This window comes from Pollicipes pollicipes, unplaced genomic scaffold (genome assembly GCF_011947565.3).
Source record: "Pollicipes pollicipes isolate AB1234 unplaced genomic scaffold, Ppol_2.1 Scaffold_4002;HRSCAF=4701_pilon_pilon_pilon, whole genome shotgun sequence".
In the NCBI taxonomy this organism is placed as follows: domain Eukaryota; kingdom Metazoa; phylum Arthropoda; class Thecostraca; order Pollicipedomorpha; family Pollicipedidae; genus Pollicipes; species Pollicipes pollicipes.
In genome coordinates, this window is record NW_023596420.1 from 23895219 (window position 1) to 23920109 (window position 24891).

The 24891-nt window shown below is 47.8% G+C and overlaps 1 protein-coding gene across 1 annotated transcript in view; it reads left to right on the top strand.

Moving 5' to 3' along the window:
* Nucleotides 1-487: 487 nt before the first annotated feature.
* The window catches only part of LOC119094260 (uncharacterized), a 130366-nt gene continuing 105962 nt past the window's right edge, over nucleotides 488-24891 (top strand). The window contains exon 1 of the mRNA XM_037217335.1: nucleotides 488-521. The gene's annotated coding sequence lies outside the window, so the exon portion shown is untranslated. The remainder of the gene's footprint in view (nucleotides 522-24891) is intronic.

Below are 24891 nucleotides of genomic sequence, written 5' to 3' on the forward strand. Positions count from 1 at the left end.
CCCGCTGCTGCATCCTCTGCCTGAAGAGCGGGATGCGCCGCTGCTGGCCGCCACTGGGATGGGCGGCGCACGCGGGGCGCCGGACGGCGGATTGATTGTTGGGCGGGCCGCGCGGCACCAGACGGCGTGGCGCCGCCTCAGTGCCACAGGTGCCGCCGCCTGCGACGCGTCACACGCACGGCGGCGCCCAGGTCGTCGCCCGAGGCTCTCCGGAAGGCGCGGTCCCGCGGCGCCGACAGAAGACGCGCGTCGGCAGGCCGGCTGGGTCCGCGGACCGGGCGGCGCGCCTGTCACCGTGTCCGGTGCGGCGTGGCGTGCGGGCCCCGCCTGCTGGGCCGGCTCTGTCGGCCCCGGTCGGTGTCGGCTCGAAGGGCCGCGGCGGGAAGCGGTGCGGCGCGGCGCCGCCATGTGGACTGGGGCGACCTGGCTTCGGCTGCTGATGTACTTGGTGTGTGGCGATTCGACACAAGGTGCTCACTTCAGGGAACGTCGTACCGCTTCGTCTCCCACGCATCCAACAGGTAGGGGTGGTCAGTATGACATCAGCATGGCGGCTTCCAAGAAAAGAGGACATTATGCGATGAGGACTCCACCTGGTGATGGTAACTATCATGCTCCAAGCGTGGTAGTCCGCAGGTTTTGGCGCGTTCCGGTGACGAAAAGCGGGGATCCCGCGCCAACAATAAGTACGAAAGAAGAACACCCGGATGCGGCAATCAATCGTAGCCTCGCACGTCACATACCACCGCTATTGGTCGTTCGTCGTGAATACGACGTGTGAAACATGGCCACTAAGATTCCTCCAACAGTCAGCGAATGGCATGCCATTTATATCAGCTCACGACTTTTGTGATACAGTTTACGTGGTAGAAAGTGTCTTTTGATTAGCATGCTCCGTCACGATTTCTCAAGTCATAAACTTGCACCAATTATATTTTTCCCCCGTTTGAATCATTCGTCATTTATCAATTCGCAGCATTTCCGTTATCAACTTCTCTCTCCTGAACTTAAAGCCAACATGTACAGCTAGATACAGATACACACAATATACACCATCTGGTCAATGCCATACTTACATTCAGTCTGAATTCAGACATGTGCGTGGGTTCTAGAAACGGGTCCCTAGGTTTGGTTGTTAAGTGATGGGTTCCAGATTGTCTAAGAGAGGGAGAGACAGAAAGGGAGGTGAAAAGAATTGGACGCAGGAAGGAAAAAAATGCACGATATATATATATATGTATATATATATATACACACATATATATATATATATATATATGTATATGCATGTATATATACAATTATATGTATATATATATATATATGTATATGCATGTATGTATACAAATATATATATATATATATATATATATATATATATATATATATATATGTATGTATATGCACGTATATATACAATTATGCACATATATATATATAATATCTCTCTCTCTCTCAGTCATCCGTCCTCTCCTTTCTCTCTCTCATCTCTCTCTCTCTCTCTCTCTCCTCTCTGCATCCGTCCTCGTCTCGTCCTTGCGTCTCTCTCCTCTCTCTCTCTCTTCTCTTACTGTCGGTCACACAAGCGTTTGCCATACGCGGCTTTCGTAAGCTTCCTCCGTCTTCTGTGCATTGGGCTTGTCATTTTCTTGCAGTCATCGTTTAAGAAGAATCGGCCACGATAACAATGGCATTGCCGCGTATCATCAATTAGCAAACCTTTCGACCATGTGCTAGCTGCGATGCACTATGAAACCTTCACGTATCGTGCATCAGTGTTAAACAGTTATTATTCACTTGTTTAAACGTACCCGTGTGATGCACCCGGAATCAGTTCGGTATGAGCGCATATTGAAGCATATGTCCAGAGTGCCAGTAGCAAAATGCGCAGAAACTAGTGATGAACAACTGCTCTCATAGATAATTGTCTGACTTGATTCTACGTCAGCTAATATTTTGAATGAGGAAGCTGAAAGCATGCTTGATAAAAGCTATGCGATACCTAACACACATGAGCGTTAACGAGCGTGTTAATGGCCACGTATAGGAGCAACGTGCGCGTCCCTAAGCCACACCAACGTCTACAACAAACGTTGAAGCTGCATTCGTCATCGCTTACCACGTGGCTGCTGCTCATGCTTTAGACATCCCGCATGTCTTTCGTGTGCGTAGACACTCGTCTCATGATTGTTTGTCGCCTTTACATTGAAAACACGCACCAAACTCGAGATTACCAAAGCAGGAGATCGCGACAGAATTATGCTTCCACGTACTGATATGTGCCTCGTGATTCTCTGTCGCCTCCATATTATGATGTTCAAATTGTGCGGGCTTGAATCAAGCGATTTTCACCCACAAATTTCCGATGCTTTGAGCACGTTAACATATTTCGGTGGTTTCCATCGCCACCAATGACGTGAGCTGTTGTTTTACCGATATCAGCTTAACAAATGGTTGATGCCATTGACCGCTGGTATACGCACTATCATTCTTCCAAGTGATACATACTTTTGAACTCCGAGACGGTTACGGCAAAAAATGCCGAAGTGCTGCCTAGGTGAATGACGTTAAACCCTTCTGCATTATATTCCGTTTAAAATGTTCCGCGATGCTCGGCCCGAAAATCTCCCAATACTTCATTGGCTAATGCGTCTCGTAGATTTTCGTTCATCACCGCGTACCAAAATTGTTTTGCCCGGCTCAAAGCAATGCCTTCTGCATATCTGTGACACATCACCTGAGCGGCCCGTGACGGACATGACAGTGACGGTCCATGGCGGACATGACGGTGACGGTCCGTGATGGACATGACAGTGACGGTCCTTGATGGACATGGCTGCACAGTGCGCGTATCATCATCCTGTTTCAAGCATCCTGAACATGCAATGTCTTAGCCTGTCAGTAACGAGCAACCAACAGCTGTGCGATAATATCTCAGGTGTAATGCGTGATGCGGTCACTAAGTTATTTTGCATTTAGTATTGTTTATTTTTGCATCATATCAATAATGTAAGAAACTTGTTATTGTAGCAACTTGCAACAAGTTGATGACTTGCGGCACATTGGCTTTTAGTACTTGTACTCTCTGTTCCTGTATTAAGCGCTCTTATTACTTGTTCATTAAATAAGTGTCTTTACGTTGTTGGCCAATTCTTCGGCCTTGAAATCACAGCAATTCCGCCTGCTTTAACATACGTCCTGGTAACCGGTTGAATAACCCTCGTCCGGGTTGGGGTCAATTTGTCCCTGAGACATAACAAATGAACAGAGCTAGCGATGCAAAATTGATAAGGTGGGTTGACGTTTATGTAGACTCATTTGTGTCAAGTTTTGAGCCTCCTAGATCTTGACCTTCTCCTCAGATAAGGTTAAAACAATGTCAAGCTCCAGATTGGTATTCAAAGTGGAACCGGACCTCATCATGCAACCACCGTGACCTTAGATACCTGTTCTCAGGAAAATGTCACTGGTATTTATTTAAGGTCAATGACCTCCTTTGACCTTTACAAGGTCATGGCAACCAAAATATCAAAAGAGAGCTTTAATTTTTGCAGTTTAATCAGTGGCAAGGATTACGATGGACGTTATGTACCTAAAAGCAAATTGTTGACCCGGGTCATTTCAGGTCAGTGACTTATTCTGACGTTAAGAAGTCGATGAAAGATGTATCATGCGCCCCTTTGATAAAATTATTCAAAATGGGCACCAGAGGCTGCCCCATACAGCAAGCTTTCCAGTAAAACTGCAGATTAGTTTTGACTCCGATCTGATCTTGATACCTGACCGTGGGTCAATGGCATTTGTCACTTAGTTATTGTGTCGTAAGAAACTATCTCAGATATGTACATCCTCAACGTTCCGTAGACATAGCAATCGCTGACAGCCGTGACCTGACTTTGGCCCGCCATAGGCCAACGGCATTACAAGATGCAATAATTTTGTACACCAAGAGGTCCGCTATTGAACTGGCTACAGCATTGCGAAATTTGGCGCGGCCATGCCGCGCCGTTAGGAGATCATTTTGCACAAAATCCTTCGGGGACGGGGGGGGGGGGAGGGGATTGACCTCCTACCCGAGCGCTTTTTAAAAGAACACGTATGCCCTTCATGTGTGCTACAAAAGTGGCCTGTAATAGCTCTACACACCGGTCAATACCGCTTGTCACGTCTAGATAGTCACAGAGCTGGTTGTGCACACCAAATGCGTGGTATACCTGTGCAAAAATGATTCTGTCTCCAAGCACCCAGTGCACAAAACCACCAACCACATTCCATGGAGACCACCATGATGGACGCCATCAACTGAATCGTTAGCAACAGAGATCAGAACACCAAAGCTGCCGGATCACACGTCCTCATCTCCGATAAAATCCTCCCGGTCGTTTCGTTTCAGTCCAAAACTCCCTCCAGACCACGCGGTGCTTCTCAGGGCTGTAGGGATCCCGCTTTTGCAAAACGTTTGCCGCTGTATAAACCACCTCTCAGCGCCTGCAGCCCGAGCGCTGACTGCCACATTAATATGCAAATTACGCAATTATTCACGGCGACACCAAGTTGCGAAAGACGGCTCGAACTGGCGCACCGCTCCCAGGAGGGTGACTGGCGGGGGTGTTGGACGCCGGCAGGCGGTATGGTGCTCTGCACCAGTTCAACTGTGTTCAGCTGCGGTCTGAGTGTTCAAGGTGGGAGCGGAGCATCTCAACATTATTTTCTGGGATGTCCTAACACCGTATCAACGCCGCCGTCTTGTTCCCTTTCTGAACTGGCTTTTGTTTAATTAATGTAAGTGCCTGTTGCTACTAGCGAGCGCGTTAACCTCCTCCCGGACGGGGTCTAAGACAACTGCGCCCGGACGGGGTCTAAGACAACTGCGCCCGGACGGGGTCTAAGATAACTGCGCCCGGACGGGTCTGAGACAACTGCGCCCGGACGGGGTCTGAGACAACTGCGCCCGGACGGGGTCTGAGACAACTGCGCCCGGACGGGGTCTGAGACAACTGCGCCCGGACGGGGCCTGAGACAGCCGCGCCCGGACGGGGTCTGAGACAACTGCCCCCAGATGAGACAAACTGTGCCCGCACGAAGTGAAGCGGGCTTCCCCCCCCCCCCCCCTGGGATCTCCAACTGCGCCTGGACAAGGGGAAGTGGGCTTCCCCCTGGGATCTCCAAATGCAAGACGCCGAGAAAAACAAAAATACTGATGTTAAGATCTCATGAAATCATGAGATTGCACACCACATTGTTGTCCTTAGGACAAATGTGAGGTCACCAGGGGTCACGGCATATCAAAGAAGGCTCGTTCGGATAACTGAACTCTAGCTTGAGTTCTGAAGTGCTGACGGAAGTCTTTATGACCAGAGCAATGCTTTTCTGTGGTCGGAAATAATGTGCTCTACATCTCAAAATCGCAAAGCTTTTGTGTACATTACGCATAGTCCCTTTGACACTTGACAACGTATTCGTAACAATTTGGGAATAAGCGCGTTGGTATGCGAAGCTATACGCTATTCGCTTCACAGACACAAGGGTAAGGAGGTGGTAACACACGTTGCACTCCTTCATCTAGCCTCTCCATTGCTGTCAACATAGATCATTGACTTTGGATGACTTCATATGACCTTGCTTGTACTCATGCGACATATGATAACCCCATTATGCATTATAATTATGTGAAAGTATTTTTTTAGTGGGATATTCGAATCCTGCGCTCAGAATTACATTATGAAACGGCTCATTTCGAGTTCAGCATATGTTTCTCAGAAGGCACCCATAGAGGTAGCCATGACCCGGACCCACTGCACGTCTGGGAGACCGGAGGTGCAGGATTCGATTCTCCGCGGTGTCCGCCTTCCCGCCAGGGTGAGAGGCAAGCGGCGCCATACAGCTTCAGGAACTGGGTGCGTCGTAAAACCCTTATGACTATGACGACGACATGACCTGGGGCAAGGTCACGTGTTCTGTGGTCGTATGATGGTTGCGCGTGTGCGTTAGTACTCTTTTCCTCATATAAAAACACCAAACGACACAACAATACGTACAAACCTGCATTATTTACCACAATAGCAAACAAATTTCCTGGCTTTGAGTCTATCCAAGCTGCAGGTGCTTTCATATTCTATTACTATAGCGAGTTTAAACAATGGAAAATGGCCCAAAAGACGTTACGTGTGGTCAAATTTGTTAAAGTTTGGTCTCTTTGGCACGAGATAGGTCACCGATCGTGGTGGATCAAAATTAAGAATTTGTTCAAAAGATGCCAAATTGATAGATGAGCAGATAATAAAAATTGTGTGTTGTTGTGAGCGTCGTGTATTTTTGACATGTGCTCAAACACCGTGGGTGGAAAGTCAACCCCCTCCCGGGCGGGCGCGAGTGATCGTGATCATCTCTAGCATGATCATATTCGGCAGGCCTCACCGATAACGTTTTTTTATTTTGCATTTGTGCCGAGAAGTACAAAGGAGCCGATCCAATGCGAGCAAAAGAAGGACGAAATGCGGGCATACTGGGATGGTCTGAATAAAGTGACGTATTTAACCCTTCTGTAGTAAGTGACGCACCTACCCGTTGACTGTTTACAAACTAGATGAAAGGGCGTGCTTTTTTGCCTTACCCTAAATAATTTACTTGCTATCAAGATGCTGTACGAAAATCACGCAAATAAGTATCCTGGAATCTAATCAAATTTTTCATTCTAACCCAGCCACATTTCAAACAACAATTTAAATAAAAGAACAGCAGCTCCACCAACGAAACATGGTATTACAAATTGCAGGGAAGATCGACGGTCAATGAGCCGTTAACAAGTTTTGAAGGATTCAGGTTAAAAAAAAACACGCCAGACTCATGAAACGATCCAAAGATCTCCTCAGATGATGAGCCAAGGCCTCGGAAGTCACTACATCGCTTTATATAAGGAGCCTGATGTACTACCAAAACTGACAACTAAATCCTCAAGCATGTCAGCGCGCGGCTCAAACCAGAAATATGAACCAGGCAGAGCCTCTCGATCGCCGACATGGAGGGCCTGGAGATGAAGAGGCATTCGCTTCCCAAGTCAACATGCTAAAATCTGGCCTGCTCCAAGAAGCCGATGTTGGTGCCCCCTCTCCCTCCACCCAATGCCTCAGTCACGGGAGCTGGGAGAGAGTTTTGGCGGAAGAGTCATCCCCACGAAGACTGTTCACGGGTGGTCCGCCCATTCTCCTGACCTGAGTCGGCTAGACTTGAACTGATGCATGCATGATGCATCACAGTGATCTCCAGGATATCCCATGGCTGGAAAGGCCCGCCAACGCGACAGTGCAGCAGATCAGCGCCGAGACATGCGCAGGTGCCCTTAAAAGGCCGGAGCTGTGCTTCGCCCGCAAAAAGTTCATTTCGAGCACGTGCTGTGATGAGTATGATGTGCTACTGTGCAGCAGATTTAATAAACTATTTGATTCCTCTGATGCTGCAATAACAGTACTTGTACAACAGCTGAGACCCAATACTACACTTTAAACAGAACTGAAAGAGCATCAAAACTAGCAATGTCAAACACAGCAAATTAAATTCGCAAGTACTCGGTTTTCACATATATCGATAAAAGCTGCACGGTAACTGTTCAGCAATATCAAACAACTACGCCTCATCCTGTGAGTGAAACCTTCAGCCCTGCGCTAGAGCGTATCCCAGGGAACCACAATTCTACCAGCATCAAGCCTTTCCACTTTATCATGTTTATAAGTGATTCAATTATGGGCGCACATAATGTGACTGCCTTATGACATCCTCTTTAGGGGTCATTATCACACAGTGTCACGTCTGTGCAGTGATCTTTCATGGCATAGCGCTCGACTGAGCTCTGAAACTGGAGGACGCAGCAATAATATTAAGTGGATGTGCATGGTGAACAAGCTTGTAACCCTTGTCTTGCCTCTTTATGCGCATGTATGAACAAAGGTCCTTGATTTGTACTCTGCAGCATTCTGCGGTCGGCAGCGCGACATCGCTGCCGTCCGGCTGTGCGTGGGCCGCCCCCGCAGCACGCGACCAGCCGCTAATAGGATCACGTGACCGGCGCTCTGGGCCCGAGCGGGTGGCGCCGGGGTCACATGACCTGATGTCGGGGCGGGCTGTTTTTGTGAACCATCGACCGTCGGTTGTTTGCGTGGCGGCAGGCGGTGGCCGGGACAGATGCCCTCAGCCGGCCGAGCGCCGGGCGTCGGCACACTGCCGGTGACGCCGAGTCGAGTCGCGACGACTGGGGAGAGGGATGGGGCGGCGGAAGGGGACAGATGCCCTCAGCCGGCCGAGTCGCCGGGCGTCGGCACACTGCCGGTGACGCCGAGGCGAGTCGTGACGACTGGGGAGAGGGGGTGGGGCGGCGGAAAGGGACAGATGCCCTCAGCCGGCCGAGCGCCGGGCGTCGGCACACTGCCGGTGACGCCGAGTCGAGTCGCGACGACTGGGGAGAGGGGTGGGGCGGCGGAAAGGGACAGATGCCCTCAGCCGGCCGAGCCACCGGGCGTCGGCACACTGCCGGTGACGCCGAGTCGAGTCGCGACGACTGGGGAGAGGGGTGGGGCGGCGGAAAGGGACAGATGCCCTCAGCCGGCCGAGCCACCGGGCGTCGGCACACTGCCGGTGACGCCGAGTCGAGTCGCGACGACTGGGGAGAGGGGTGGGGCGGCGGAAGGGGACAGATGCCCTCAGCCGGCCGAGCCGCCGGGCGTCGGCACACTGCCGGCGACGCCGAGGCAAGTCGCGACGACTGGGAAGAGGGGCGGGGCGGCGGAAGGGGACAGTATCTGGTAGGTCAGTGCTATTTGGACGTGCAGTGCGCAGCACGGACGGTTGGAGTAGGTGTCGATCCTGCGGTACGGGATGGTTTGGGGCAACTGCACTTGTTTGTGTCCTAGCGGTATTTTGGAAAATTGGAAGATCTCAGAATTTGGTCGGATGGGATGACCGAAAAACTTGTAATCAGGGACGACACCTGGTACTACATGACACGGTAAGCAGGGGAAAGCATGCATTGTCACGTCTCAGCATAAGTAAACGGGGCACCGCGTGCCCGATGTGCGATTGCACGTGCACAGAAGCGCCGATTAAAAATTTGCCCGTTGTTTTACGGTTTTTCACGTTTAATACCATATCTCGGCAGCCAGAGGGTCTGGAGGCGCGGATCCAATTTCAAAGCGTCAATCAACCTACCGTCTACAATTCATGCGCTGAACACAATTTGGTGGGACGCATGGTTACGCCAGTAACCGTCGGCAGATGGAGAGTTGCAAACGGAACAGAATAAGCATGCTGCCGTCGAAACTGCAGCGAGGGTCGCGGCGAAATTTACGTCACCAAATGCACATTGACTGCGTTTACCACCCACTTATTCGTCATTCTATGCATTGACCGGTTTACACATCAAATATGCCTAAAGGGCTGCAGTTCCACATTTTTGCGTCGCCAAAATGTTACCGATTGATCGCTGAGTCGCAGGCGCCGAACGTTTTAAGTGGAACGACGAAACTCGCACGCGGCTTATGTTGCCGGCGTCCGGCAGCCATTATTCATCTTCAGTTCATTCATTGGTTGTGGCGAAAAAGGTAAGCGACAATGACGATCGAATGCGTTGCTGGAACCATTTGCATTGATATATGTTACAGAAACCACAAGCGTTCAGCGAATAATATTTTTCATACGATGCACTTAAAGGGGATGCTCCACATTTGTATGGTGTATTGAACTGAAATAGCCTTCTGAACGATAATTTCGTGCATTTCACGACCATGCGCCTATTAAGACCCAAACCCTCAAGTTTCTGAGCTACACGGTCGCAAAACTGTGCAGGGCCATTTCAAGGCCACTCAGGTACGCACTGACGCCATGAAAACGTCTAATACTGCCACCTTATTGGTCATGCGGAGTTCAATGCCAAGTAGAATATAATCATCGTGTCGTTCATACCTGGCGTTCGTGAAAACAGTTTCCGAATAAACCGGACCTCGATTAGCTCTCAAGCAAAATTGTACAGGCAGGGAGAGTTTCAAACACAAATCACGTTTGTTTCTACGTTCGTTTGATTCTACGAATTCGGACTTGGTCACTAGCTATTACGGAAATCAGACATAATCCGAACAATTTAAGCATAGTGTCACAGCCGGGTTTGCAAATGCATGTAAGCAACGTAAACTCACGGACAGATATGCAGGAAGACCGGGACAAAGGGCCAAAAGACGACCACTTAAACCACTTAACGAAATTTATTTCAGCAAACACGTCCGGCACCGCCACTGCGATCCGTCGGGAAGTTGAAGCACTGCAAGTGAGTGCTAGGGTGGCAATTTTGCACAGCCAGTTTGATAGTACCTCGAACTTTATACCAACTTTTCATGACGTATTGAGGAGCGTAATTGCTAAGTGAAGAACCTGCGTTGTCTAGAGCAATCTTTTCCCGTCAATAATATACAAAAAATCATACATGAGCCTCATTCTTTACATTTCATGTTTGCTTCGATGTCTTCAAAGATGGAGCATTCCCTTTAATGGAAATCCTTGTATTTCGTTCATTTTTGTGGAAAGGATCTAATAGTTAGGGTTAACCTCGCCCCACGGGGTGAGGGCTGTCAGCTCCACGGAACCTTTTATCGGTTTTTGATCATTTAAGGTATCGTAATGATTTTGTAGTCAATCACTTTAAAACATTTTGTCAGTCTTGTCATCTTTAAGACCTTTTGCTTTAGCAGGTCATGACCTTTGATTCATTCTTAAGAGCTAGGTCTGCTAGATTCCTCGCAAAGCCGGCAAAACGGTTTCAGGACATGTTACTTTATATTTTTATAAGTACCACTGAGCTTGACGTCAGTGATGTCAGTTATTATTACGTCGGAGAACGGGTGATTAGTTCCTCGGAGGTCAAGCTGTGTCAAAAATACCCGGCTGTTTTTACGCATTTATGGTGCTTGCATTTGCCGAATGTACTCCACTATCCAGTACATCAACGTGACATCGAACATCTTGCGATCAGTTATAAAAAACGTCTTGTGTCGGTGTCACGCTGGATTAAAGAGAAAGTACTGATCTATGTATTTCGCACCACAAGTAATGCAGACCTGTTGTATTGCGCACTTTCTCACCCTTGTACTCAATTACGCGATATTTGCTTGTGATCGTGATTGCAACGCATTGTAAAACTATGTGACCTTGTTACAACTGACGCAGGTCCGTCGCATTGATTTTAGATGTGAATCAAATAAAACATTTACCATCTTGGGTCGAATGCTTTTAATCGCATCGTCGAAACGTAGGTGGTTACCATATTACAGATGCTCGCAATACTCCGCGTCGTAAGCAAGTTTGTTTTGTCAAAGAGCAAGTGAATACATAACTCATCAAAAATATAATTGCATCTCCTCGGTGACCATAGCACGCTAATATGCATTTCATAACAATACAAAGTGTGTCTGATCTCGATGACCTAGCTTGGCTTCATGGGTCACATTTTGTGTCATAAAGCCAAAAACTACCGATGAATTTACTACAGCATAGCTTAGCTGTCATCTCTCTGTTGCCCTACACTGTTCTGAATGGCAGCTAATGTTGGTTGGGTTGTATGTCATGCATTCCAAGGGGGGGGGGGACTTCAGATGTGGTGGTATATCTGTGGCCTGAGAAGTCACTCATTAACACACGCCGGGGTGGCCGGCTAGATACTCTTTGCTCGGGTGGGGGTCAATTTGACCCCCCTGAGATCTCGGGAACTAAGAAAGCTAGAAACACCACATTTATAGGGTGTCTTGAGCTGTACGTGACCCCACTCAGATCAAAGTCTGAGCTTCTTAAGTCATGACCTTCAGGTCAAATGAGGTCAAATAATGTCAAATTCCAGGTTAGTTTTTGAAGTGCCCCCAGAACCTAGGCATCTGTTTCTAATCAAAAGGTCACAAGCCCATTTGAAATCGGTGACCTTTTTTAACCTTTTGAGGGTCATAGGAAGCAAAATTATTAAAGACCGCTCTGAGTTTTTCCTTTGAATGAGCGACAAAGATTACGCTAAGCAGTATGCTCCTAAAACAAAATGCTGACCCGGGTCATCTTAGGTCAATGCCGTGTTCTGACCTCTACGAAGTCAATGGAAGATTAGCAATCACATTCAGCAATCCCTAGAGTAATAAATCAGGTTGGTTTTGACCTTGTTTCCGACCTTCATACCTGACCTTAGGTCAACATGATTTGGTCATTCAATATTTGTGGTGCCTAAGAAAGCATCGTAGAGATGTATGGCTTCGTCAAACACTTTGTTATGGTATCAGATTAAACGATTCTCTGGAAATTGGCTTCGCTGAAACCATGGCCTGGCTTTGACCTGCCATAGGTCAGCGACCTTACAAGGTACACCTAATTTTTGATGTCAAACGGTCCGCTATGCAATTCTCTGCCGCTATGCAAAATTTTGCGCGGCTACGCCGCGCCGTTCGGGAACCATTCTGGAAAAACCTTCGGGGATCAATTAGGCCCCCCATTCGAGCTCATGTTAAGCTAGACATAACACCCGGCCATTTTCAGAAACGAAAAATAGCGAGAAATAAGCTGGTGGTTACTGAATTAATTGCTTCATAACTTCTTAATTACGTTGGCAATGACATGCGGCATGGGATGTTTAAGGCCACTTTCGTGACCTGGGAAGTTGCTTGTTAGTCTAGAACCCTCAAATTTGGGTAGATTTGGACAGCTTAGGCAAAGAGCAGCCCGTTGTTTTTTTGCGGCGATGCTCCACTAGTCTTGGGTCGAAGTTTATAGGAGAAGCCTTCTGTCGGCCTTGCCAAGTGACACGGTAAATAGTCAGACGTCAGACTGAGACGGGTTCCCTTTCAGTGGTCTTGCCGAGTGACACTGTATATAGTCAGACGTCAGACTGAGACGGGTTCCCTTTCAGTGGTCTTGCCGAGTGACACTGTAAATAGTCAGACGTCGGACTGAGACGGGTTCCCTTTCAGCGGTCTTGCCGAGTGACACTGCAAATAGTCGGACGTCGCACTCAGACGGTGACCCCTTTTGATATGGTAGGATGTCCTGCCATGGCCATGTATACCTCTGTCGGCACGATAGGCCTCTTGAGATGTAAGAATGGGCAAAAAGACAAGCACGTCCCTTCGCAAATGACCGGGAGGTGACTACCCGGTGTTATACTGGCAAAACTCACCCCTCCAGCCGCCATTCTTTCCTCTACTCTCTGCTCAGTGGTCTTGCCGCCGTCTAGGCGGGGTTCAGGACGGGCGCAAGAACTGGGCAGGGTCCCGACGAATTCCATCAAGGGGCTAGTTCAGCCGAGAGGCTAGTTCAGCCAATTGTACCCTGCTGTTATGCATCTCGTTAGGCATCGAAGTCGCCGGGCCGCAAGACCTTCCTTCCCAGTCCCGCCCTTTCCAGCCCCGTCCTCCGGCCGCCCTTTCATCCAACCCCAGCTGGCCTTATCCCGCTGTTGCCATCCAAATGCTGCCGACCCTAAGTGCCTGAATATTTTAACGCGATGGACTAATATAGCCAGCAAGTCATCATGGAGTGCGTCTTTCCGGAGCTGATATATCGATCGTAGATATTCGGGTACTGGGCTTTCCGCGCACAAACTTTTCCGAAAGTATGTCTTCCGCACACCATCAAGATATTGACGTCAAGGTACGATGGTATGCAACCAATAAAAACTGTCTCCGACACACACCGTTCTGCGTTCGCGCTCCAGAAATGCACATCCGGCCAGAAAATGTCCACACAAGCATGTTTCATTTCAAAATCTCTACTGAAGCTCAACATCTAATATTGCTGCTTATTGCTGGTCAGTTCAAAGTCATCTTTCTTCTCTAGATTAATTTAGGAGGCTGTCTGCAGCAGGCCAGGTTCAAGGGTTGGGCTTCAGCTTCTCGACACATATTTGAGTATAAGCGGACTGATGACACCGTGAGCGAACGAGGGAAAGCGAATTTAAGTCATCGGCGCTGGTAACCGTCTACAGGATAAAACCGTATGGGGATCAAAATTGGGAAGAAAGCTCCGCCCAACGTATCACAAGTAGAGACATGAACCTGTCGCAAATCACATTGTCATTCCCATGACACATCCCTCATTGACAAAAACGTCAGACTTGTGGACTGCATCGAAATCGCCCGCCCAAATCACATAAGCCGGCGACGATTACCGACGATCGAGCGTTTCCAGCAGTAACCGTGCGCCCGGATCCACCACTCGGCGCTGAATCTGGCTGCGCCAGGGTTGCACGGGCTCGGCGTACTTTACGGCGACGGCAGGATTACCCCGCTGTCCATATTTCAGTGCGCCGCCAGCCCGTTCGTGCCTGCCAGTCGGCGGCATTCGTGCGGCGGCGGCGGCGTGCAGTGGCGCGTTGGAAAGGTCGCCGCTTGACGGCCGTGACCGCCCACCCTGCGGCCGATCCCTATCGGACATGTTTATCGCTGGTTGGGCCCGGCCGTAAGCCGAGGGAATGAGCGACGGCCGCGACCGGCGCAGCGCAGTACTGAGGGCCCTGACCGCCTTCGCTGACCGGCCCAGCGCGGCACGGAGGGCCCTGAACGCCTTCGCAGCCCGACCCAGCGCGGTACTGAGGGCCTGCGGCCGCCTTTGCGACCCGGCCCAGCGCGGTACTGAGGGCCTGCGGCCGCCTTTGCAGCTCGGCCCGGCGCGGCACTGATGGCCCCACCGCCTTCGCAGCCCGACCAGGCACACACCCTATGACAAAATACACACGATTAGCGTTGATCCGAAGCAGCAATCACGATCATTTGTCTCAATGCTTCCAATTACCCATGCTATGCATGCTCAGGCTTAAGTGTTTACGATACCTGGCAGACTCCACGCTTGTGATGGCACATATCGATAACGAGATTAGCTCTCTGGCGCGGCAAGAAGTTGCACATTTCTTCAAGTGCTTGTATTTCATGACCTGTGCGACCGCTGTGTTTATTTGTATATTGATGTACGCGACACCAGACACCATTGGCACGCGGAATAAGCCCAACATACGCGACACCCCATGAGGGATCATCAATGGGCGCAGCCACAAACGACGCGCCACGTAACCTCCACCCATGCGCCACGCGCCTTTCACGTGCTGCAAAGGCGCCCTGCAAGCAGTGGTCACGCACTGATCACGCAGCGCATCTGCCCGTCCTCGTGAACACCAGACCATGTGCGTCACATCAAGGGTGGGGTACGCCGAGGCTGACGTATAAAAAGGCTCCTGCGTGGCCCAGTTTTTAGGTAAGCCCGAGCCTCGGACCCGTGCGCACGCTCTGAGCCCAGGTGCCGCCATATCGTGACCGATGTTGTGTGAGCGCAATATAGCACTGCCGCACTGAAGATCACCTTTCTGTGCAGAAACTGACGCTCAGGCGCACTGCAAGGTTCTATAAACAAAGAAGGCAGTAAATTACGAAAAATGTGTAAACCATCGTATTTTTTTTATAAAAATTGTCTGATCGTGGGTGATGTATTTGCAACACTACACTTTAAACTAAACTGGAAGGTGCAAGTTGTAATCCTTTCTTGTTCGATCAATCTTAGAAACATCGAATTACCTGTTGCGAAACAGTCGCAACACAAACAAAACTTTTCGGTTTCCCCAAAACCAGGCGTCACAGCAGCATGAGACCGGCACATTGACTAGGACAGACAGGACAATCTTACTGGCAAAGACATGACGCTTGAAACGGTGGTATCTCGACACAAGTGTGTGGATTCGCGTAGCCGTTCAAGCGCCCTCGAGCTCGCATTATGGCATGATCTCAAAGCTGTCTGATCCATGGGTACATCAGCATTTGTCCAGGAAGTGTCCCCATTTCCTCAGCGAAACCGGTCAGTGGATTTTCCGAAATCGGTCAGTGGATTTTCCGAATCGGTCAGTGGATTTTCCGAAGCCGGCCTCTGGTTAAACCTCTTTAGAGTGTGCCTGGCAAACTGCACACGTTTGTAGCGCAATTCATCTTGACCTGTATACAACTGAAATAAATAAGCGTTATTTCAAGCTTAACAGAAGCCGGGTCGCCGCTTGGATATCCTCCTGTCAGAATGAAATGCAATTCGATCTGCAGATCAGTCTCGATTTCACGATGGATGTAAATTGATTTGCAGTAATTAGAACGGACTGCAGTCTGTAGTTTGCAGCCTTGCAAACCAGTTTCCTCATCTCTGGTTAGCTGTGAAGGCTACGGGCTCACAGGTTAGGCGGAAACGCAGACCATGCAGAGTGCAACATGGCTTTTAATCCATGTTGTAGTTTGCACCCTAATTTAGTGGCGGTTGCAGAAAGCAAAAGAGCGACCGCCCATTTTCTGCCTTGGAAAATCAAACGAGGAATGGACAGGAGAGGCCGCGTCCCACCGCCGCTTGCTGTGAAAGAAATCCAAACCAGCAAGTTCGGGGTTCAATGGGCCAACTGGTTTTGAACTTACAAACCAGCACACGCAGAAAACCACAACTTTGATAACATTATGACCACCAGGTACATCCACAAAGTCCTTGTCGAATCCCCTAATGCGTATCACTTTTGCAACATTAGGCCCGTGGTTATTAATGAGCGCGAAAAACACGGTCCACATAAATGCACCCAGGAAGGCTCGTCCGGAATGATGCATGACTCAGCCAGCGGAAGAAAGCCAAGCACTCGCTTCTTTTCTTGGTGCATATCAAATGCAGTGGCAGGCATCGATCAGGTCTCCCCAGAGTATAGCTATCAATCTTCGATAGATCGTGTATCACTGGCCGGCCGGGGCGGGCGCGCGGCCGCGGTCCGCCGCAGGCCGCCTACCTACCACCCCCCCCCCCCCCCCCCCCCCCTCCCCTCACCCCACCACGCCCCTCCTCGCGCTGCCACGCCTCCAATCAGTCAGAGAGCCGGCGCGCGGACCGGACTTATTGACCCAGACATGTGGAGCGATATAATTGGAGCTCAGAAGCCCAGTCCCGCGGTCAGCTAAGTCCGGGACGGTGGCGGACTGCACCGCGCCCCGCCCCACCCCCGACCGGCTGAGGAGGAGCGGCCGCGAGACACCAGCGGAACGAGTCGCCGGATCGCTCGAGGACCAGTGGCTCGCAGACCGGTCCGAGCGCCGAGCGTCGGACGGCTCGCTGTCCGCAGCTGTCCCTGCTGTCCGCCTCGCTGATAGCAAATGTCCCTGCTGTCGATCGGAGCCGTCCAGCTGACGCCGCCACACTCCGTCGCCGTCTTTCGAACGACTGGATGACGGTGGGTTGCGCGGCCGAACCTGGGGGCTTGAATGCTGTCGGAAATGGGCGTGCTTCAGTCGAAACCGCAGAAAGTTCGGACGGTCTGAGAGAGGGTATGCACGTCGGCTGTTTTATGCAGGCGACGACACAACAGCGCGCTGCACGTAAAGTGCATCGCGTTGGCTGAAAACGAAATGGCTCTGTTGCCTCCATTACCGTAATTGAAAAAAGCGGCGTTTTTAACCGCTGCTAAAACATGGAGGGCATCTAGGGTCTATCCAAGTCAATTACTTACGCAGCAACTGAAGCGTGCTGGGGACAAAAGCTCTGCCGCCATTGACATACGCACGCGCTAGCCGTCAGCACCGCAGCGTGCTGGTAGATGAACCGTGCTGTACGTCGACACCCTCATTCATCATCTTTCCGCAACCATTCAGTATCATTAAAACCCATTACGGGCAGCCTGTTACAGAAGGTCTTGCCTTAATTTGCAAGGAGTAATATAAATGTCATTTCGAAACCAACTTGTATTTGTTGGAAGGTAGCTTTTGGGATGAGTTCTATCCTGTCTTCAGCCCTCTGTTTTCCTTTATCAAAATCAAATCCAAGCGTGCATGAAGGAACTAGCAAAGTTTAACGTAATCATACACATCCCTCTAAGGAGGACGAGACTAAACAGGCGAACCGCATACGATGCAGGCAAACAGCCGACACAAGCCCTCATCACGATACCCGCAACCCGCACGCAATATTATACCACTGTGCAATTTCGCGGCGTTGTACCTTTTCAATATTTTTATGATGGCTGTGATCGCAAATGCCCCCGTAAAAGATCTATTTCCTTATTTCACATTTTCACATCCATACTATTCATGCACGTCAAGGGCACAAAACAGCATGACGTGCATGAGTGTGAGTGAAAGATGCAGGTCGCGATATCCCACCGTCGGTCTTTCCGTATTGCTGCACCAAACCCATTAACGCAACCTGTAGTAAAGTAATATGTAAGTGAAGTCATATGAGGCGGAACATTGATTGTAACAGATTTTTATCGAAGCCTAGATTCCAGTGGTGGGGTGGGATCGGCCGGCGCCCTGCTGGCGCTCCCTGGCTGCTTGACGGCCGTCCGGTGGCATCGACGGACGCATTACAGCGCCGAGGGGCGGGTCAGGACCGGCCGGCGCCCTGTTGGCGCTCCCTGGCTGTTTGACGGCCGCCCGATGGCATCGACGGACGCAGTACAGCGGCGATCGGCCGGCGCCCCGCTGGCGCGCCCCTGGCTGCTTGACGGCCGTCCGGTGGCATCGACGGACGCTCCCTGGCTGTTCGACGGCCGTCCGATGCCGTCGACGGACGCTCCCTGGCTGTTCGACGGCCGTCCGATGGCGTCGACGGACGCAGTGCAGCGCCAATTGAGCTCAGAGCCCAGCAGGCCCGGATCGGGGGTCAGTATTGCAGGCGCGCGCCATCCAACTACAGTTTGTAAAGAAATCATTGGGTAACATTAGGGACCTGTGAAGTGCGGGCGATATTGATCGGGAGCAGAGAGCTAGCCGAATGCCGTCGGCTCAGCAGAGTGTCGTTCTGGCTTAGGCAGAGGGTGAGTGAGCTCAGCCACTCCCACTCAGCCAGACGCATCTTAAAAGCGCTGTCCTGTGCTGTAGGTGTGGCGTATATCAAGGCATTTGTTTGGTTGGACGCGCATCTGGCAGCATCCAACTCCGGAGTCTTGCCTAGCCTATCCCCCACCACGGCTCTAGTGAACACTGACCCGGCGAGCCTTTGGACGATGCCGTACAGTCCGCGCGGCCCAGGCCAGCGCGGACCATCCGTACTGGCAGAGACACCGGCGCAAGCAATCGCACACGAATGCGGCCCAGGCGGAGGGGATATGGCTCAAGCGCATGGGACTAATTGAAACGATCCCACACAATGTCTATGCATGCAGAGTGATGAATTGCCCATTACGATTTGTATCCCGGCAGATGTCTATCTGGTCACCATCTTGCCTTCCAATCATTTTCCATTTTGCCTGATTCCTTGTCATTGCTCTTTATGCCGTCACTTTAGATTCCAACCTTTTTCCTCGTCAATTCATCGCCACCGGTATTATTCTTGCAACACTTGTGTCCCTGATATTTTTCATGCAATTAATCGCTATTTAGTGTTTTGTTGGGGAACTGTTGTTCCTTCGCAGAGGTCTCGATCTGGAATAGCATGGTGGTAAGTTCTTATGAGATATGAATCAGAAAAGCTATTTCGCCCCAACATGTTAAATTTACTGAGTTGAAACGTAGTGTTCATGGTTTATTTTAGCGGAGCCTATTTCCACACATGGCTTTACCAGCAACTCCATTAAAATGAAATGCCCACAGATGTCTTAATGGGTTTCGAACAAAGACACGTTTCACTCATAGAAAGAAAATGACACTGATACTGTGCACATTGCCGCTGCAGTTGGTCGAAATATGCAAATGGAGACGGTTTGAAATTTACGTGCCTTTATGTCGGTCATTACAAATGTTAAGCAGTTAACTCAGGTTATGTAGTACAGTTATATTTCAGATATGAAACTACCGGTCTCAGTTGTGAACAGCACCACCTCATTTCCAATACGGCAATGCCCTTCAGTCTCCAGTCGGTCAATAAATCAGTTTAATCAGCGACAGAAATCCGTCGCACGAGTGGCAGGCAGACTGACGGCACCGACTGACGGCAGGCTGGTTGCTACGAAGGCTGAGACGCACCATCATTCTCTGGGATTTAGTGCTTTGAGTACGAAACAATGATAAAAAGCATCTTATTTTGTAATGCGATTATTTTTTTAATTTTCCACGAAAACTCGGTCTAAACCTGGCCGACTAACTTAAGCCATATGCAATAATGTTTACATGACTCGCACCGTTCAAAAAAGCATCCCGTGGGGGCTACATGTTTCACAAACGTTGGTATTTAATCTTTGTGAAACATTTAGATAGCATGTATTTGAATAGCTAAAAGTTGGTGTTTAATTTTCGTGAACGTAGTTACGAATGATATTGCTGGATTAGTGGCAGGCTTTGCGCCCGACCATGGTCGACAATCTAAATCGTTAAGGCGAATGCGTTTGGGTTAGTTTACGTTCTTGGTTACAGCCACGAGAGCTCTGGAGAAAAAAACGAACAGTTTAAGATTTAGCCTGGATTATTTGATTGAATTAGCTCATTGTTCCAGTCCCTACGCTAAGCAGTGTCTGCCAGCCGTAACACTACGATCCGATCGTAGAATTCTGAATCAGCGACGGAATTTTCAAGAGAAATCTCAACACGCGCTCGGATGTAGAACTTGGGGGTTCCTTCAGAACGACCTCGAAATGGTGCACAAAAATCACATCAAACTTCGTATAGCTGGTAACAACCGATTTACTGATTTGTGGTGTACAATACAATGAAAATGGACCCGCTACTGTGTATGCAATTGGAAGGATGTGCTGGTTGTGGTGCCTAGTTGGCCATGTATGATGCTGTTCTTGGCTATTGTCTCCGGGAAATGGTAATGTGTATGTAATGTATTAATATATAGTAATATATATATATATATTATTATATAATCTAGGATACTATATCTATATCTATATCTAATATCATATATATATATATATTCTATATAACATAATTTACTTATATCTATATCTATAGCTATATCTAATTATTCTTAGATCTATATATTCTCTATCTATCTATCCTACGATCTATCTATCTATCTACTTATCTCATCGATCTATCTAATCCTATTATATATCTATATATATATTATATATATATATATATATATGTAGTAAATATATATATATATAGATATATATATATATATATATATATATGGGAAATGTGTGAGGCTATCCGTTTTAGTGAGTAATAATAGCTTAACATATGCCAATGTTCTTTGAGAAATTGACAAGTTCAAAATACCTACCTCGGGATTTAGACATCGCCAATCATTGTTTACAGAAGGTACGCCTATGTCCAGGTATGTAGAAATGAAACCCTATGATAATGGTAGATCCAGCCATGTTTTTTGCTACAGGAAAGAGGTAGATTCTGTCATATGCTTTCTACTAGGTAAAGCTTGATCCAGTCACTGTTTTTCACCAAGCAATGGTATGTTCAGTCATGTTTTATATACACCAACACAGGCCGGGGCAGTCAGTTTACTTCTTAAGTGCCTGGATTTTGGCTGCTTTTGAACATTCTTTTGAAGACTAAACTGATTTTGTCTTGGCCAAAAGACAAATGTCTGGGGTGATGTCTAGATGGCAGCGTTGCATAGATTTGTCTTTCTGCAGTGTCTTCAAAATGAGTCAAAATTGTAGTTGCTAAAATGCGTGAGATATGACAACTTCAGTGCTAGTAAAAAAAAAAAAACAGCTGAAGCAGTCGAAGCAGTTTTACAGCATCATGCCATAGTCCTAATGTTACGACAGAAGAAACATGTTCAACTTGAATGAAAAATGGAAGTTCTCAATGTAAGTCATAAGACCGAAATGTGTCGCAGGGCCACTTACAACTCCTTGTGTTGGCTCTAGTATTATTGTGGAATCGAGTATGTGTAGTAATAAGGAATAAGAAAACAAAACATATAAATATAGCACAGGATTGGCAGGCCCGTGTGTCGTTTTTGGGAAATTTTCCTTGCGTAGTGAAGCGGGTTTGAAAATTGTGAAAAGGTGACAACGCTAGTGACTAAGTTCCTTTTCAACCTCGGGTGCCAAAATTTGACCACGCCTTTGTTGCAGTATTTGCAACTGTTCGCGCAAAAATTGCCCGAAGCAAGTATGTTTCCAAATAGATGCCGAAGTGCATCCCCATCCGCCTGCATTGGCCGCCCATTATGCGTTTCACCCCGTCCTGAAAGTTTCCCTTTCCGACTCTTGGAACCACCTCTTGGCGCGGTAGTTCTTCTGCATGGCAATAACCATACCCACAGTTCCAACTGCCCTATTGACCAAAGGTATAAGGTATCGAACGAAAGACGGTGCGCATGAATGCGGAGAGATTACCATCTTGAGATGATCACCAAACTCTTTCCAGATTTCCGGCTCTGGAACCAGCTTTGCACATACTATTTACCCTAAATGTTAACAAAGCACGCCGAAACAGTGATAAAAATCAGGCAATGGCAGCAGCTTCCTGCAAACCATTTTGGTAGACATCAGCAAAAAAGACAACACTAGTGGGTGGAATCCGCCTGCCCCTTGCTCGAAATCAGGTTAAAAGTAGCCCGCAAACGGCGTGGTCCATGGTTTTACGCGATCAACCGAGATTGTATGCAACAGTTGGTACATATTCATTGGCCTACATTGACATTGGCCCTACATACTACATACGATTATGGTGGTGCGGTCTTCTTTGCACTTAATTTTTTATCTGTACCGTTGACCCGAGAACAGGTAACCAGGAGCGCCCCTCCCTCAATCCCCGCGACGCAGCAAACCGTACGTTAACACCAGAAAACATAAAATCAAGTCGCGGCACTCCCAGCTAGGAAGATGAAACAAACGTAAAGAAGCAGGCGAAGAGGTGGTGCAGGAGCCGAAAGAATTGTGTTATGTAATAGGTACGGAAAAACCATAGATGAGGAAGGCTTAAAGTAGTCATTAGCCAACGTCAGCTAATGACAGCCCGCTATCTTTAAAAGTGTGGACTCGCAATTTGTCAATAACTACAGACCTATCAGTATTTTTGCCGTTTATGTCCAAAATTCTCGAAAAAACTATATATAAGACTCTTCCTTCATCTACGCCAAAGCCACCTAACTCACCAAAATCAGTTCGGATTTCAGAGGAACGTAAGTACTTACATGCCAATTCTTCTTCTGCAGGAAACTATCACTAAGGCTTTTGAAAGCGGGGAATATGTGTTAGGTTTGTATTTAGATTTGAAAAAGCCTTTGACACTGTAAACATAAACCTATGTCTACGTAAACTTACTAAATATGGTATTCGACGAAAAGCTCATGAAATCATATCTTCTTACTTGTCTGGCAGAACTCAATGTGTAAAAATCAGGAATTATCTATCAAGCAATCAAAAACGTAGCAATGGGGGTACCTTAAGGATTCATTCTCGGCCCAGTTGTCTTCTTAATGTACATAAATGACTTGCCTAAATTAAGCAGTAACACTGATTTGTCTGTCTTACGCTGATGATGACTGCGATTGTTTTCAAAAATACAAGTATTGCTGAACTTCAAAACAATGTCAATACGCTTTTGCTTCTAATGACTTCCGGGTTTACTGCTAATTTTCTTTTCCTGAACGTATCAAAAACATTTACACAGCATTACATTACCCTTTTTCACATTTCCAACAAAATGTGCAAATTAATAATTCACTTATTGAAGAAAAAAGAAATAAAACACCTTGGTGTACTCATTGACAAATCTCTTAAATTTACAAGCCACATGAATTTTGTTGCAAGTATAGTAAGTAGAAATATTGGAACAATAAGAAGGATTAGGTACTTTATTGCCAAAACAACGTCACATCTACTCTATAACACTTTGATTCTTCCTTATTTAAATTACTACTGCTTGATTTGGCGTATAAAGTATGCTTCTCAACTAGATCGGTTAGACATTTTGCGGAAAAGGGCTGTGCGTCTGACTAGAATGTGTATCCCCCACAAAGCTCCGAGCCAATCTTTAAACGATACAAAATTTTAAAATTATCGGATATCGCTAAAGCCCAAATACTAATTGTGATGCACAAATTTGTAACTTCACATCTCCCCGTGTCATTCGATTTGATATACAAGCTCTACGAATCAAATGACATGGATGTGAGGCGAGTAAAACATTTAGACCAACCTTTCTAATCGTAATTATAGACTATTCACAACATCTTGCCTTGGCCCTAAACTGTGGAACAACATTATGGTTTCATATATTCCAAGAATAAATGATACCCCTGCATCAAAAACCATCGTTAAGAACATCATCTACTTGTTTACCTAATATTTAGCATTACTTTAATATTTATTCATCTACTAATTCAATACTAATTTACGTCACGTTGCTACGACACCTGGTCGCCGGTATCTTTACCTATCTGACACCTTTGATCTTGAACTTCAGGATTTGGGCGTATTGCTTTTCGCTTTTAGTTGAATAAGGAGGTGAAATGGTGGTGTTGCGACATGCTGGAAATATGCTTCCTGATGAAATATCTTGCATTTCAATACGTTGCATTTCCTCAACATGTCTTAGCACAACTTGGATGTAATTCTACAGTTTGTAACCAAGGCCGGTAATGGCGGTGCGATAAGTATTGGCCAATATGCTGTTAACATAGATAAGACAGTAATATTAGCTTTATTTTCGGAAAAAACTGGGAGAGTGGAGATATAACTGGGTTGGCATTTCGGCAAGAAGCGTTTATCGAAACAATAGCAGAAGTGAAAATTTCACTTGTGCAGAAGAAAATTTTATTTCACTTCTGCTTTTGTTTCGATAAAGGCATGTTGGCGAAATGTCAACCCAACTATATGTCCATTCTCTCGGTTTTCTCCGAGGGATAAGGGTAATGCTCCAGTCTTATCTATGTGAATAATATTCCCCGCTAATGCACTGGACAAATTGCGGTATTTAATATCCTCTTAAATCCAAGATTAAAGATCCTGATTCAATCCTGCCT